The sequence below is a fragment of the Pezoporus flaviventris genome, unplaced genomic scaffold, assembly GCF_033815535.1.
Source record: "Pezoporus flaviventris isolate CSIRO_AGI_PZ_B2104156 unplaced genomic scaffold, CSIRO_AGI_Pfla_v1 ptg000045l, whole genome shotgun sequence".
Lineage (NCBI taxonomy): Eukaryota > Metazoa > Chordata > Aves > Psittaciformes > Psittacidae > Pezoporus > Pezoporus flaviventris.
In genome coordinates, this window is record NW_026892593.1 from 6646023 (window position 1) to 6662581 (window position 16559).

General features: G+C 36.0%; 1 long non-coding RNA gene across 3 annotated transcripts in view; it reads right to left on the bottom strand.

The window, feature by feature from the left end:
- The window catches only part of LOC133276359 (uncharacterized), a 51697-nt gene that overhangs the window by 19628 nt on the left and 15510 nt on the right, over positions 1–16559 (bottom strand). For all 3 annotated transcript variants that reach the window (XR_009745842.1, XR_009745843.1, XR_009745841.1), the window contains exon 3: positions 14687–14761. This is a non-coding gene — a long non-coding RNA (uncharacterized LOC133276359). The remainder of the gene's footprint in view (positions 1–14686; positions 14762–16559) is intronic.

The following is a 16559-nucleotide window of genomic DNA, read 5'->3' on the forward strand; positions in this document are numbered from 1 at the left end:
AGCCTGCTCAAAAGCGAGAAAAAAGAAACAAAGAAACCCAAAATATGGAAAGGACCCCTCCATCCTTACTAAGAGATGACTGAAGGACAAGTGATGAAAGTATCATAGAATTATGTAAATTATACATGGAATAGATGCTGAACTGGAAACACCCATTCACTGTCTCTTCAGTGTGAATGACCAAAGGTTCTCAAATTGAACCAGGGCTGGCAGTCGGGTCTTAGATTTAAGACACAGAGGAGAGAGGCTTATCCATATGGATATTTATCCATATGATATAAATTTAAGTACTGGAATTTGCTGCAGATCTCTGTGAATGTTAAAAGCTTATGCAGCTTCAAGGTTAATTTGCATAAGTTCATGGAAGAGAAATCCCTTGAAAGCTGCACCAGAATTCAGAGTCATCACTTCTGGCACAGAAAGTCCCCAGCACATATTAGAAAGTGCTGGAGGGAAGTGTCATACATACATCCTCTGGTCTTATTTTCTCTCACGCCTATGACCCACTTTGAGTAATAACATACTGTGCTAGAAGAACAGTTCAAATATTGTATTTCTTTTGTTCCTGGTGTGCTTTTGTGTATGAGTTACGTGCAAATGTAATAGAGAACATACAGACACACAAATGTTTGAATATATAAAAAAATGGATAGGCTTTTTTCAAAGTCTTCAGGTAACTAACTCTGACTTGAAAAAAAGATACAAACCAGCAAACAGTTTATTATTCTAAGTCAATTGTGTAGGTGAAGCTTGCCATCATTGTTCACTTTAAGAAACAGTTTTAAGACCAAAAAATCACTCCCTTCTATCAGTCAAAAAAGGTCTCCTGTATATTGGCACAAGTATGTAGTTTCTATGTTGCCTCCTTATTTTCAGCTGTATTTAGACTTTGACATAACTTTGAACCTCTCAGCCATCTGTTAGTTCCTAAACTTGTGCCAATGCTCTCCCTCCATCTACTTGACCTATAGTCTCATAAATTGTAGGTGGGTGCTCATAAACCTTAGACCAAGCAAGGAAGCTGGAATTAGCTCCACCAGCATGACTCCTAAGAAGAGCAGCTCTCCCATGTTTTGTTACCTATGAAAGAAATAAGATTTGGACTGGATATTGTAGCATATGCTTTGACAAACAAATTCATTGGTCCACTGTGATTCTCCTAGCAGGTGCTAAAAGAAACAAAAATTAAGCATCTTTGAATCTTGTTCTTTTTTAAAAAAACAAAGAGTTAAAACACCTTTGGGGTTAGAAAAGGCATAGATAAGATCCTTATTGCATATAAGTTAGTGAATACACTCTGCAGTAAGATTATTTCCAGTTCTAGCAGCTGACAAACTGACCATTTCAATTTAGAGCAACAATTTCCAGTGCTATAATAGAAGCCTAATTTAATGAGGCTCTGAGTCTGTTTTTCTGCCTCTGATTTAAGAAAGAGATGAGATACTATTCTCCAGATGCTTTTAGAGAAGTCAAGAAGTAACTAGGCTAGAAGTAAATGAATCATGAACTTCAGTTCTGTATATTCACATCAGCAGGATCCTACCCAAGAGGAAGCTGTGATTTCCTCTCTTTAAGAGGCCATCTTAAATACAGCTCTGAACTGGTACTGCCAAATGGTTATTGCATAGTCCTTTGGAAACAAATTATTATTTCACATAAACAGTCATCTTCAACATGTAATAGGTTTTAAATGCATGCAGATTTTTGGTCACCTAAAAAAAAATATTTTCCAAATGGTTCAAAGTTGAAATCCTATGAAAGGAAATCATTTTTTCTTCTAGCCCTTCTTTGGGCTAGAAACTGCAAAGGTTCATGCTAGCAAATAATTCTGTATAGTAAGTAGATAAAAGACATATAATTACTGGGAATTTTAGTTTTGATGGATATGAGCATGTCAATTTGCAAATCTTTTCCTCAGAGATTCCTATTTTAAAAAAAAAAGTATGCATATTATATACATTTTTGCTTACATTTTTAGGATAATTTTACTTTCCATTTCACTTTTTCATTTTATTTTTTTTTGAAGGAAAACTAAAAAGAAACCAAATGAAAACATGTGTCTGTTGCAATAACATGGAAACTGAACAGTGTGATTTCTGTAATAGGAAATAAAAAGAATCATGCACATTTCATAAGTAATTAATTTCTAGTTGAAGATCCACAGTAAAACTGAAATGGAATAATTTGAACAATTCTAAAATGATCATTTGAGGAAAAGAGCTTTATTATTAAAAAAATAATTTTAATAACTTTTCCTTCTGTCATACTAGTTTACAACAGATCTTGCTTGAATTTTTTCATTCTTCTGCTACGTCACAGGCTTTTAGTAGTATTGCCACTTTTTATTCAGTGAAGTATATATGTAAATTCGGTACATAAGCTGTTTGACTATAGAATACTCTATGTTTGAACTGTCTTGTAAGGAGTTCTACGAGGATGTCTGACCTTTCTGTCACCAGAGGCCATATTTCATATTTGACGGAATTTTTTGAGCATAGTACACCCAACATTTAGTATTTTGTCACAAACATAAAGTCACCGTGCTGCCAGTCCAGGGGTTTCTGGGCTGTTATTCAAGGTCTCTGCAGACTCCTCTGACATCTCTGGATGGTCAAGAGGTGAACAGATATGGAAGCAGAGCAGGGTGTTGATCATACATAGAAAAAACTTGTAAATAACTGAAATAATCCATTCACATGTTATTTTTCTCACCTTAAAATTATCTTGTGATGTCATAATGTTAAGTTAATAAGGACCTTTGATGACTTAGTGATAAAGTATTTAGGCAGATAGACATACAGGAAAGCTCTTCAATCTACTGATGACTGGCCAATACTTGAAAATGCAGATTACTATGCAGTTGCTCCATGTTATGGGCCAGGACCTCTGCACCAGTGACATAGTTTATCTTCTCAGATTTAAAGGCAGCTTAAACTGTCATTTGTGGTGTCTATGCCAGAAAATAATTCCTGCATGATATAATCAGTATATACTCTTCCATCTGTAATCTTACTGGCCAGCAAATACAGAAATATCATTGCAGCAGACCACTGGCTCTGTATTAAGCTAATGCAGACTGCAGGTCTGGGGCCATCAGACATGCTTTGTTTGGACTTGGCTTCCTTTGCTCTAACTTGTTTAGCTTTAACAGCAATTGATTAATGACCAGGTGGCTGTTCTTTAATTTTAGTTTGTTTAGCATTGTATAGTTATGTGGTGCAATCCCTATTGTTAACGATATGGATAGGAACAAATAGTTATGCTATACAAGAGTGAACAACTTCTGTAGTGTAACTATGATTCAGCTTAACAGAGAACAGATCAGGGTGACAGCAGAGGCCTTGAAGATTTGAGCACAGTATGATGCCAGTGGTCCCGGGGCTATCAGTAACTCACCAGCAATCAGTTACTAAAAAAAAAATGGAAACTTAGGAACTGGAGAAAACTGGATTTAAAGGGAAAAATCAACAAAGAAAAAAATATCTAACGTTTGCAAAGGGGCAAAAGAGCAGGGGGTAAAGCACGTAGGAAAACATAAAAACGTCAGCAGGAAGAAACTGTCACCATTGTGATCCTTCTGTAAAAGAGAAGAATTAACCTACATCATTAACATCACACTCTCCCAGCAAAGATTTCAAGAAGCTCATGCAACCCAATAATTCCCCTTACAGTGAACTGTTGACATTAGGCTCCATTAGTGAGCATTTGAAAAGTGAGCCTAGCAATAGAGATAAAAAGGAGGTTGGTAGTAGAATGTTTATCTAAATAACAACTTTTGAAATATTGCATTGTTATTTTATTTGTTTTCTATTTAGATTGCATTAGCATCAGTGCATCTGTGCTGCTAATAATAAATTTTTATTTCATTCTGGCTCTACAGTTAAAGCTTTCTATTTGGCTAACAGTAAATTCTTGGCTTCAGATAGCAGGCATGGTCCCCTTTTAGCCATAACAAGATCTTAACAGTGCTGAGACAGAGGATATTGACCGCTGGTTTTATACCTCCAGTCCCTAGCTTCTGGAAAGCCAGCTGAGAACTCATGCATCTGTTGCACTTCAGAATAGCTTTAATTTGCTTGGAACTGTTGATTAGACCTGGTCATTGACAAATCCTGGACTCACCAAACCAGATTCCTGGATTATCTTCAGAGCCACACAAAAAACTAAACAACAAATCAACCACAAACCAATTAATTCAAGTTGGACTCAAAAGAGCTCTTCCCTGTAAATTGGTTGTTCTAGAATTTGCAATCCTCATAACATGTGAATCTACTAAATTTGAATTACCTATGCTGTGAAATTGCTTTGAGGTGTTTTTCAGCTTCTCCTGGAAAAAATAACCACAGCCCTCTTTCAGTCTTAGAGTAATATCGCAAAAATTTTTGTTTGCAAAATACAAATGTGTAATTATACATATATATATTTTACATCTGAAATTAATACAAGATGTTGTGGTTAGAACAGTATTATAACTTCTTTATAACAAATTGTACTGAATACTTAGAATACCGAAATACACTTGCAGTCATTTCAAGAGATGATATAAAAGTGATAGGTCATGATCAGTCTCTTGATTAACAATACAATCATGCTTCATCAGCAGCTTAGTAATTTTCTTTCAAGCAACAAGGACTTTTGTGTGGGGGTGTCTTTTCTGAGAAATTTCCATAAGGAAATTGTTTTTAAAGGAGCAATAATGACCTTATTGGACTTTAAAAGATTGCCCATGGTATTTGATAAACATCTTACAGTGGTTTAGTTTGCTCTGAAGTTGTTCTCTTAAACACTGATTTTGTGGACTATTAAAAGAGATTATTGACTTTATCATTTTATATACTTTGACTTTACAATAAATGCTCTTAAGAGTTATATATGCTTCCTGATAAATGTGCTAGGTATGACTCTAGCCTTGCAGTGCTGAAATTTTCCTATTGACTTGAATGAGCTTATATCACTCACAAAGTTGATGAGGAAGAATACATTCATAGTGGATATGTATGGGCTTATTCCACTGAGTCTAAAATCAATATATCTGAATTTTCCCTGAAACTTGAAGGGATAAGAAATGAAAATAATACAATATAATTGCAGAGAAAAAAACAAAGCACCAGAAGAGACAAGTTCATTGTGAAAATAGCAGAAAAAGAAATTGAGTGGAGAAATTACTTGTTTTACCACCTGGATCTTAAATGGGCTCAGTAGTACACACAGCCCACCCCCACCTCCCCCCCAGCAAAAAAAGCTGCCCTTGGAGAAATTTGGTTTTACTTGACATAATAAAAAAATAATGAGGTAAAAATAAAGAGAGTAAGTCTCCAGGCTGAATATCAAAACTCAAGTGACTTGACAACAGACTTAAGGTTTGCACTATGTGGCACTAAGTCAAGTTCTTATTTGCTTTTTAAAGCTTCTTAGGGGAAGCTCTGACAATAGAAAGTTAGACTTAAGAAAGAACAGATTACAGCTGCCTTGGTCCACACCCTGCTTGCACGAGGGAAAAACAAAAGTCAGCAAGGGTTTCCAGCCTATAAACTGCCTCTTTACGGTAAAGAAAATAGAATGGTATGTGATTTTAAGTGTTTTCAAGTGTAGCCCCTCAATTTCCGTTTTGAGATAGCTTCCTCTTGACTATGACAAGTAGGACCAAGATGACTGTGTACTCTGTATAAGGAAGAAAAGTATTAGTTGTGCAGGGTCAAAGAATGAATAAAAATTATTTTTTCATATATGGATTTGGTCCAATATTAATTACATATTTTGGAAAGTTTAACTAGATGTGACAAAAATATATGAGGACTACTGAGTTCCATTTTCTCTGCTAATTCTACTGTGAGGCTACTTGCTCAGCATAAAGAGTGCAATGAAATTTAGTTTCTTTGAAAACATCAAGGTGAAACTGATTGGTTTTGGTAGTGGTTCCCACAACAGAAACCTCTGCTTGTTTATAAGAAAATAGTGATTGCATTCACTGAAAGAAAAGAAAATTTACTAGTAATTAAAGGTTTCTCTGGAACTCACAGGTGTACATCAAAGATCTTCTATTAAGTTCAGTAAGGTGCAGAGACATTACTTTATTGGTAAAAAGTTAAATCTACAGGATGATGCTTTCTGACTTCAATTTTTGCTTGTGTGTTAAAAGTGACATTTTCTAGATTGAGCATAATCCTCCAGAAGAAAAATATGAAATGATAACTTTGCAATTTAGTGGATAAATTTTTCAGCAGTCACTGTTATCATCTGGAAAACATTTCTTTATTTGGTTTGTTTTATTGTGCCTTTTTTTTTTTTTTACTTCCCTCCCCCCCCCCCCCCCCCCTTTTTTTTTTATTTATTTTCTAGAAAGCAGGTTTCTGAAATACAGGTCTTAGTAGGAAAATCTGGAGATGAGCTAAATAAGTTGTTGAGACCACTGACTTGAAAAATGGAAGAAAGAAACTACCATCTCAAATACTGTGACTGTGCTGCAAAAGGGCACTCAGACCAAAACCAGGCCTTAGACTCCATGTACCTCCACATGAGTCTGTGAACTCCGAACACTGAAATTTCACTGCAACTGTATTAGTGGTTTACACAAGTTGTACCTTGTGTTCTTAAAATTCTCTTTCCTAATCACCCCAACCAGTGGTTGATGTGTTGAACATATCTAATCTAGGTGTGTTTGGTTTAGATTTACACTATGTTTTTATTGCACGGGATTGCAAGAATATAGAATAAGAGAGGTATGTAAGATGATCTCTGTAATGCTACTTTGTTATATTATCCTTTGAACACAGTGAAAGGTCACCAAGGGACATGATGGAAAAGAGGTCTGCAATACACAGATGGCGTGATTGATGTATCATGTTTGAATGTAATCTGAAGTACAAGAGATTTAATTTATTCCATGACATACAGTCTAAAGTTTATTTTCAGTTTGATCCGAAATAATGAAAATAATGTTTCCCTTTGCAGCTGCCACTGATTACTGTAATCCACAACGAAATTAAAAGACACAGTGGATCAAATCTAGGTATTGGAAAGATAGCTTGTTTACAGTACAGAAGTACAGGCTAGCATATGCATGAGAAATATGTTAACTATGCTGACTTTTTCCCCCATGCTTCTAGAAAGGAGAGGTTATGATTAATAGCTTAAATACCAACAGTTAGGGCTACTCACCATGCTATCTTATCTCACTGTCTGAAATGGCATGTGGTGTTAATGTGTTAAATATGATATCTTGTTTTTCTTATGACCTGTTTTTTAAGAAGTGACATATGTATGCATACACATATGAAATGTAGACAATCTGTTACTTTCTCGTACAAAGCCTAAAGGTGGGTGAGGTTCTTTCCTTCTAGAACAAAGCCAGGATTGTATGTAGCCTGTAATTTTTCTTGCTCCTCTGGCTATTTTTCCTTCGGAAGATCGCCATCTCTCTATCATAGTAGCAGTTTGGACTAGGAAATATACTCCGTATCATAAGGCCTTTTGGAGTTGGAAATCATAGGGATAAAGAAGGCTCAAACAAGTTCACTCTCTGCTCTGTCCTGTGAAAGGAAGTTTTTTTTGTATTGGATTGACAGGAAGAGACATAAGATTAAATGTGCTTTGAAAAGTCTGTTGAAACACAGTATATATTTAAAGGTGTCATACATAAAGATCAAAGCACATAATTGCTAGCCTTTTGCCAGCCAAAACTGCCACTGAATACTATTTTTGTAAAGACAAAAAGCCCATTTTTCTGTCAGAATCAAAATTTTGGGTCTGGAATATTATTTCCTGCCATTCATTAAGAAATAAACCATGAATCTTCTTCTCCCCATCTAGATTTGTGGTAAGGGTCTGTTGCTCGGGAGAAATTGCAGAGAACTTAGGCACTGCTGTGTGATGTCCCTGACAATAATCAAGCTTTGTGAGTTATTTGTTCATCATGCTACAGTGCCATACACTTGCTTGAAAGCATTTCATTTTCCTGATGCTTCCTTGGTTATACATTGGTTGGTCACCTTACAAAGGTAATTTCATAAATATCAGTTAGTAATGTATTTATTGTTACAGAATACCTGGTGAGTTTTGGTTTGGTTTGCTTTTGGGAGGAGGGGGTGCCATTTGATAGGCAAATTGGCTTAGACTCTCTAATCTTCACACCAAGAACAGAGGAACAGAATTAATATTTTGCCACAAGCATCCTGTCTTTCCCAGCAGCAGTTCAGATATATGAGTAGGCCATGATCTTCTTCCATTAGGAGATGTATTCACCTTGCACAACAGTTTTGCTCCACAGAACAGACTTCTCACTTCTTTTCCCCCCCCAGAAATGCTACTTATGGAACAGCACTACAGAAAAAAAAAAAGCCAAACAAAAAAACAAACAAAAACCAGAAAAAAAACCAAAACAACAAAAGAAAACAAAAATTACCTGCCCAATCATCCAGTTATTTTTCAAAATCACAATCAGTTTTAAAACTTGGCATTTTGCATTGGATGAGCCCCAGAAAAATATTCTTTTAGCTTACCTTCTTTTGGGTGAGCCCTTTGGAACATGTTTTCGTGATCAGTAAATCAGTACTGATAGAAACACTGATAAAAACATCAGTTAAATGGACTGCTGGGTTCATCTCAGTGGTGTCAAGTATTGATATCTGTACCCCAGAGCTGATATTGGGGAATGTATTGTTCAGCAACTTCATCAAAATTCTGGATGGTAATTTAGATGACACCCTCAATGAAAGGTTCCGTGATGCCCACTGTGGAAACGGGTGCTTCAATCTACAGGGACTTTAAGGACTGAACCAAAATAAAATTCATCATGAACCAACATAAAATTCATTCTTCATTTGACATGATGAATTGCAAAGCTCTGCACCTGAGGCAGAATAACGCATACCAGACTATATTGAAAGAAGCATGGCAAGCAGATTGAGTATTTCCTCTAGTATTGATGAGACCACTGATACAATACAGTGCCTGGTCTGTGGCCTTCTTATTCCAGAAGCATGTCAAGAAACAGGAGATCATCCAGTGTAGAGCTACAGAGATGCTGAAAGCCAACAGCAGATTTCTTACAAGGTAAAGCTGGGGGAAATGTGCTTATTTAGTCTGAAGAGGAATGCAAGTGACCATCTAAAAGCATGACTGCTTGAAGGCTATAGATAATATTGGAACCAAATTTTCTCAGTAGTAACAGAAACTATAATAAGGGCCACAGACTGCAACTTGGGAGGAACAGACATCAGGAATTTTTCACCAGGACTATCACCCAGGGAGGCTGACAGTTTGGAGATTTTCAAGACGTGGCTATGCAAAGCCATTGGCGACCGGCTTTAATATTGTTAGTCAAGTAGGACTAGATCTACCCCAACAATTCTGTGATTCTGTTATTTATTTTCAAGATGCTTTGTCGTTCTAGCAGAATGTCATCAATATATGGGCCATTGTGCCCCAAGAATTCACCCCAGAACAGTTCTGATTGGAAAAAGAGGTGGCTTATAAAGTATCACATTGCTAATCAAAATTACCTAGATGTCAAGCACTTCTAGAGCAGCTTTTAGTTTGACAGAAGGTTTATAGAGGACCATTTTCACAGATGGAATTGTCAGGATTTGTCCTGCCAAATCAAGACAAGCTGTAGGAATTCTGGCTTGTAGCATTCAGTGAAACATGCAAACATTTAATCTGTCTTACTGCACCCTCACCTGACTATTCTCTTAGGGCAGTTTTCTGAGAGTAAGGAGTGCAATCAGCTCAGCACAAACTTCTAAGTAAGTTCAGTCTGTTATAGTTTAGCACATCCTGCCTCCTCACATACATCTGATGTGAGCCAGAATGCAAAAACAGAGGTGTGGTGATTATAAGAATGTCTCTCTAAGGTATTATAAGGCATAAAGTACAGCCAGAAAACATTCAACATAAAATTATCTCAGTGTTTTGGCTTCCATATTATTTTATAAAATGTGTTTTAACAAAAAATGAGGTACAATTTTTTTCTTTTTTTTTTAAATGCAGCAGTGATTCAGTGCTCAATTGAGAATGTTAAAACAAATGAAATCTTTAGCTTCTGCCAAAGATCAGTGCTCTCCTTCAAAGATCACCGCCAAATGAAGTACTATCTTCATATGAATATTTGCAACAACACTGGAGTTACTAAAAGCTTAAAACTATTTTGGATGGTTTCCCATAAATGTCACACTCAACCTCAGTTAGCTAAAGATTCTGCTCTGAACTTTTTTGTTCTCCTTTCATTTTATTTTTGTCAATAATTATAAGAAAACAACATGTTTTTTCTAAAACCTTAAAATAAAAAGATAAACTGCAAGAAGTGTTCCTTCTGAAAAAACACCACATACTGACTGCTCATACCCTTTTCACAGACCCAATTATAAATACCAGTGGGCCATAAATGTTAACGGGAAGTGCTGTGAATTGATTGCCATAGCTGAAAGGGGTTTGACTTTGTGAATTACTAGGTGAAGGTTTATGTCCACTGAGGTCAGAAGGGCCCAGATAATGGGCCTGTCTTGTCTAGAATCCCTGACTGAATCAATGGTATGATTGCCTTACTGCCCAACTTAAAATATGCCTGTGAATGTACATTAATGGATAGCAAATACAAGATCTTATTTTTAATAGAATAAAAACTAAAAATTGTAAAATAAATAATAAACCAAGAATTGTAAAAAATAATTAGACTTGACATATTTGATGTCTAGATAATTCTGATTAACAATGTTATACTTTATAAGCCACCTCTTCTTCCAATCAGGACAGTTTGGGGGTATATTCTTGGATTCTTCTAATAAAAGAAGAATTTTATTATCTGAATTCTCCACAGAAAGTGCAATACTGCCTACTTCAGCTTATTTTAAAACTTCTTCAATTTATAAACACTAAAAATACTGAGGGGTCTTGTTTATTTGTATCTTAGACTTTACTAAGAGGCTGTCCTTGCTCAAGGTGGATCTATTCTGAATATCAGAATTTCTTATACTGTCATACCCATGCTATGAGTGTCAGCTACTATGAACATTTTATATTCTAATCTGAATACTTGTACAGAAGAAAATATTTGGGCATATCTACATATGTATTAAGTTGCCCCATGTCAAGGACTGTATGATGTCTATGGACATGAAGGTGACTTCAGAACTGCATATGCATAGACACAGGATCTTAAACATGTTTGTGACCACACACTGACTGTCTCTGTCTGACAATAATTCTTTTAATATTGAGTTCAGGCATTCATATCCTGGTGTGACTGCTTATAATAGCAAAATGTTATGCCAAATCAGGACGTCAAAGCAGGGAGAGGATTGAAAGGTCATGGCCTAACTTTCCGAAGCAGTATTTTGGTGATCAACAGTCAGTGCTCAAGAAAGGATTAGGAGATTTAAATTGAGAAAGGCAATAATATGGAAAATAAAAGCTTCCAGAATAAGGGTGAGGGAGAGTGTAAAGTAAGGGGAGTGGGGGAGGTGGAAATGCTGTAGGAATATATCTAAGATAAATTTTCTAAATGGTAGTATGGCATAAATATTTATCTCTTTCTATAACTAAAAGAACAAATTAGCTTCAGTTTCTTTTTTTCTTTTTTACACCAAATGTGAATGTAAAGATAAACACTGAAAAAAAATGACTGTTGGAAAAAATGTATGAAAATCTTAGTTATCATATCTATGGTGATATATGAAAATCTTAGTTATCATATCTATGGTGGAAAGAAAACCGAGAAAGTCTGATTGTGCCAAAAATATGAGACTGGATGTTTTGCATTACAGATGTAAAAAATAAAGTTGGCATGTGCCTATGTACAAGAAAGAAAATACAGGAAATGAATGCATAAAGTTGCTCAATCTTCCATCAGTATTTCACAAATCTGAAGGAAATGCTTTACCACTGTACTAGCATTTTGTAGATCAGACAGTCCATAATAGAAAAGCTTTGAAATGAAAAGCAATGTCATTTACTAAATAAGTGATAATTAACAATTTGTAAATAAGTGGGAAATGAGATAAGTTGCAGTGTATGGTTATGAAAGTCATTAGTTTAATACGCTGAGTGAAATGACAGGTTTTCTAGTCAAAGGAGGTGATAAAGTGTTTTGCCTGAATCTAAAATAGGTAATAAACTGTTGAAAAGGAGAGGTGACAGTGAGTTGTGCTGAATTGGACTGGAAGGGTGTTTTAAAAAGTTCTTCAAGATGTGGTCTTGGGATCAGATAAGAATTTCAGAGATGAGTACAGCACAATGGCCAAGATTACTTGTGAATTTTAGCTACAGAGAATCAAGAAATATTACTGATACTGAAGACAGAGATAACAGATAGTGCTTGGATTTATTTATTTTTAGACTATCTCTTAGGTGTTCTTTTGGACTTATCAATGGAAATGCAGTTGTACATTGCACACTGTGAAGAAGCATAAGACTGTAATGTGACATGAGAAATAACAGTAAAGGAATCAGGACAACAAAGAATAGATTTTACAAAACAATTAAAACTATATGGCTTCTTTAGTCTAGAAGTGTGGAAGGAAGAAAGAATACGATTTGCTGTACAAATATATGTAGGAATTATACACTTGTGTGTGGGAATGATGATCTAGCTAAAAGGTAATAACACACAGGAAAAATGCTCATGTTATGTTTGATTAACACAAAAACTGGTATAAATGAGAGGTTCTAGAACAGCCCACTACCATGCATAGCTAGGGGAAAGATGTTAAGAAGCTCACTGTATCATTGCCTCTATATGGAGACTGAACTTGGGGGGTTTTCTTTTTTACTTGTGTGTTCCTAATGCTACTTACAACTTATTGCGTTGGCTAGAAAAAAACTGTATATATATATTTACTTACTGAATGTGGGTCACTACTACCACAACCCTTTCAGAAAGCATGACTTCATGTGGCAAAACCACTCTGGGACAACGGCTGTAGTCACCTGCAACAAGGTGCTCAGGCATCATCAGTGTACCTTTAATTCTGCTTTCTGGGACTGTTGGTTTGTTTTTTTTTTCCTTCCTCACAGTCACCTGCTTCTTCCTAAATATTTACTACACTGGGTTTGCGACTTTTAGAATGGGCCACTGGCAATGCTTCCAATGAATTGCAGCCACATGGTGTGCTGCAATCATCTTTGGTGATGACAAAACAGGACATGCAAGACACATGGTCATGATTACACCAGAAGTCTTTGCTCTGAACTGTGGAAAAAATTTCCCTCATTTCTCAATTTCCAATAAAACTGACAACAGTCTTCTACCCCCAGTCAGTAGTGTGCAATTAGCTGGGTTCCAGTCACCCTCTCCACTCACCCAAAGATGACTGCTGAGCCAAATATTTCCACACATTAAGAGAGTCCTTGATTCAAGTGGAATACTTAAGGTATATACAGTTGTTATTATTATGGAGTTTCTTTTCCTATGTCATAGTGACACAGTACAGAGTAAAAATAAAGCAATGTCCAAAAATAATACCTCTGTAATCCATCATGATGAAGGATAAATTAAGAAAACCTTACAGTTACTGTATTTCAGGTCTCAAACCAGTTTGATTTTGTGTACTTCAAGTGGAAACAGAAGGATTTATTTACTTATGACCGTTCATACAGCTGGGTGCTAGACATGACCAAGTCATGGCTGGGCATGATAGACAAGGTGGTGCTTACTGTAGGGGTTTTTTTTTTTTGCTCAGTTTTTTCTCTTTTCACCAGTTCTTTAAGCAAACTGTTGTTCTTTTTACTGACTCCTCCAGCCATCTTTTCCTTTGCCTTTCCATTCTCTTTTCTTAACAGCATGGTGAACATTTTAATTTGATTTCTTGAAGAACCAGAGGTTAATTCCCTTGTCTCCTTATCACCAATGGACAGTTGACTTCACCCTCTAAACTCAGCTTTTCAATGGTGTAATTCACTTGGCTCACTGTAACTAGGAAAACTCACACCAGCTAATGATTTGGATTTTTCCCATAGCACAGTGACGACTCTCCCTTCATTCCAACCAGAATCTAGGAAAAGTTTGCAACAAGGCAGGAAACTGCAGAAGAGATATTATTAACTATGGCAGACACACAAGCACAAAATGACAGAATGGTTGAGGTTGGGAGGGACCTCTGGGGGGGCCGTAAGGTTCAGCCCCTATGCTCAAGCAGGCCGTCTACACCAGGTTGCCCAGGACCATGTCCAGATGGCTTTTGAATATCAGTCCTATCTGATTATAAATATAACTGGGTTGCAGAGGTTGCTATTTACACCAGCCAGAAGGTACGAAAAGGTAGCAAGAAACAAAATCCTTGAAAATGGTCATTACCTTGTTGGAGGTCTTCAGATTAATGTGTGAAAAAGCTGTTTTAGGAAGGAAAGAGTTAACACTGAAGTACTAGAAGATATTTCGGAGGTAGATGGATTTATGTTGAATTAGAAGTGATCTTCATTCAGAAGTCATCTGCAATTTAGTCTTCCTGAAAGTGTGTACATATATACGTTTGCATATGCATCTATAGAGGGCTCAGATTTTCCTGTTTAATTTTAGTTTGCAAACAGTAGCAGGAAGTTTGACCGCAGTCAATAATCAACTCAAGGCAATGGTTCTTATTACATACTATGAAAAAAAATAACATACAGTAGCTATGACAGATACAAACAAAATGTGTTCCACATTGTGAAAAGATTGTGTGGATGTGGGTGTACAATTATATATGTATGTTACCTTCTCCTTCTGGGACTTGGCACTTGGACTGCACTCCAGGTATTTCATGCAACGTTCCATGAAGTTCTTCTGTTCCTGTATATTAATGCATTCAAAATAGCAGATATCAGTTTAAAACCTGGTCCAAAACTATGTTTATAGCACAAAAGGAAGTATTATTCGGAAATAAAGAGGTTTTATATTCATATATTCACAAGTGTATATGTACATGTGTATACTCAGGCACACTCACACACAGGTATTCACAGAATGACACAATATTATAGGTTGAAAGGGACATTTGAGGTAATCTTGTCCAATCACCCTGTTCAAGACAGGTCAGCTAAAGCAGCTTGTCCACAGCTACATCCAGTCAGGCCCCAAGGTTACCTCTGAGGTACACCATTAACAACTGGCCTCAAACTGGAGGAGCTCCGCATGTTTCTTTTGTCTAGTTCTACTTGATAAGTCTAAAGAACAGATAATTTATAATCCCTGCAAAGTTAGCATTTCTCTTCTACACAGTTACTTATCAGTGCTATTTTTGTATTGTTATCTGATCGCAGCATCATGACAATCATCATGACAAGAGTGTTAATCATCCCATAGTCATTGTGGCTTTCCAGTCCTTTTCCACATATCCCTAAATTGATAAGATAGAATAAGGATAGAAAATGAGGGACAGAGCAATTTGGAAAGGTTGTGCTTAAGCTATTGCAGAAGTTTGGAAGGCCTGAACACCCTGGGAACCAAAGTCAGCTGGACTGGAGGGTTTGTGTTCAGGAAACGTGTCAGTGGTCACAGAAACATCCAGTGCTTAGAGGTACCTTAAACTCAAGATCTTTTCTCAATATGTGGAATCACTATGGAAATCCAAACACAGCTGCCTGGTGAGTGACCAGAGAGAACTTTGACAGTTTGAATGCTTTTATCAAACAAAAAGAGAGGCTGCTGTGCTGTGCAGTTCTTGTAGTGTTTTTTCTTGGAATTATAAAGAAATATCATTATGAATTATTTCAAAAAGATGGTTTTGGAAAACAAAACAAAACAACATTAGTTCCCTTCCCAAGCTTGCTTGCTTGCTTGTTTGCTTGTTTCCTTACTCCCTGACATCCTTATTAGATGGTGATGAGCGTAAAATTAACGTTAGGTAATAACTTATTATCTATTATTTAATTTATAATCACTAACAAATAGTTTTGCAGATACCATATTATATATTGTAAGTTTTTGTGGTTTTTTTTAAGGTAACATTTCTTAGCAACACTTTATTTGTTGCCAAGGTATTTTCTTTATATCAGTTGAGCACGGAAAAAGTACTAATCCCCAGTAGTAGGAATCATTAGTGAAACAACATGATTTTTTCATATTTGCTTTACAAATTTTTGAAATGGCAATGAAATTGTTCAGAGTAGTTGACAAGCTCAAGTAGTAGGTTTCCTTGTTACGTCCACACACAAAAGCAGCATAAAACAATATGCATTGTTAACAATGTACAGCTCTGTGACTTTCACAGAGCCATAATTAAGAAAGGAAAATACATAAAATAATAGAAGAAAAAAGATTTCTACAGAGTAAAACACCCTAAATTATACAAAGTAAATATCGTTCCATGAGGAATACTAATTTAGATACCTCAGTAAGAGCTCCTGTTCTAAAACCATAGTTTTAAACTAAGGATATTCAGACTTTTGCACAGATTAACGTTCCAGAAGCATAACAGTTTTCCCTTTTTGCTGTTTTTTAACACTTAGTAGAGTACAAAAGTTATTCTTAACCACAGAATAACCATAAACTGTTAAGAAAAGGCACAGACCAGAAAAATATATGAAGTTTGATATAAAGATTTCTTATGATATTTCTCCCAGAGGAAGTGTAATGCCAAATGATTTTC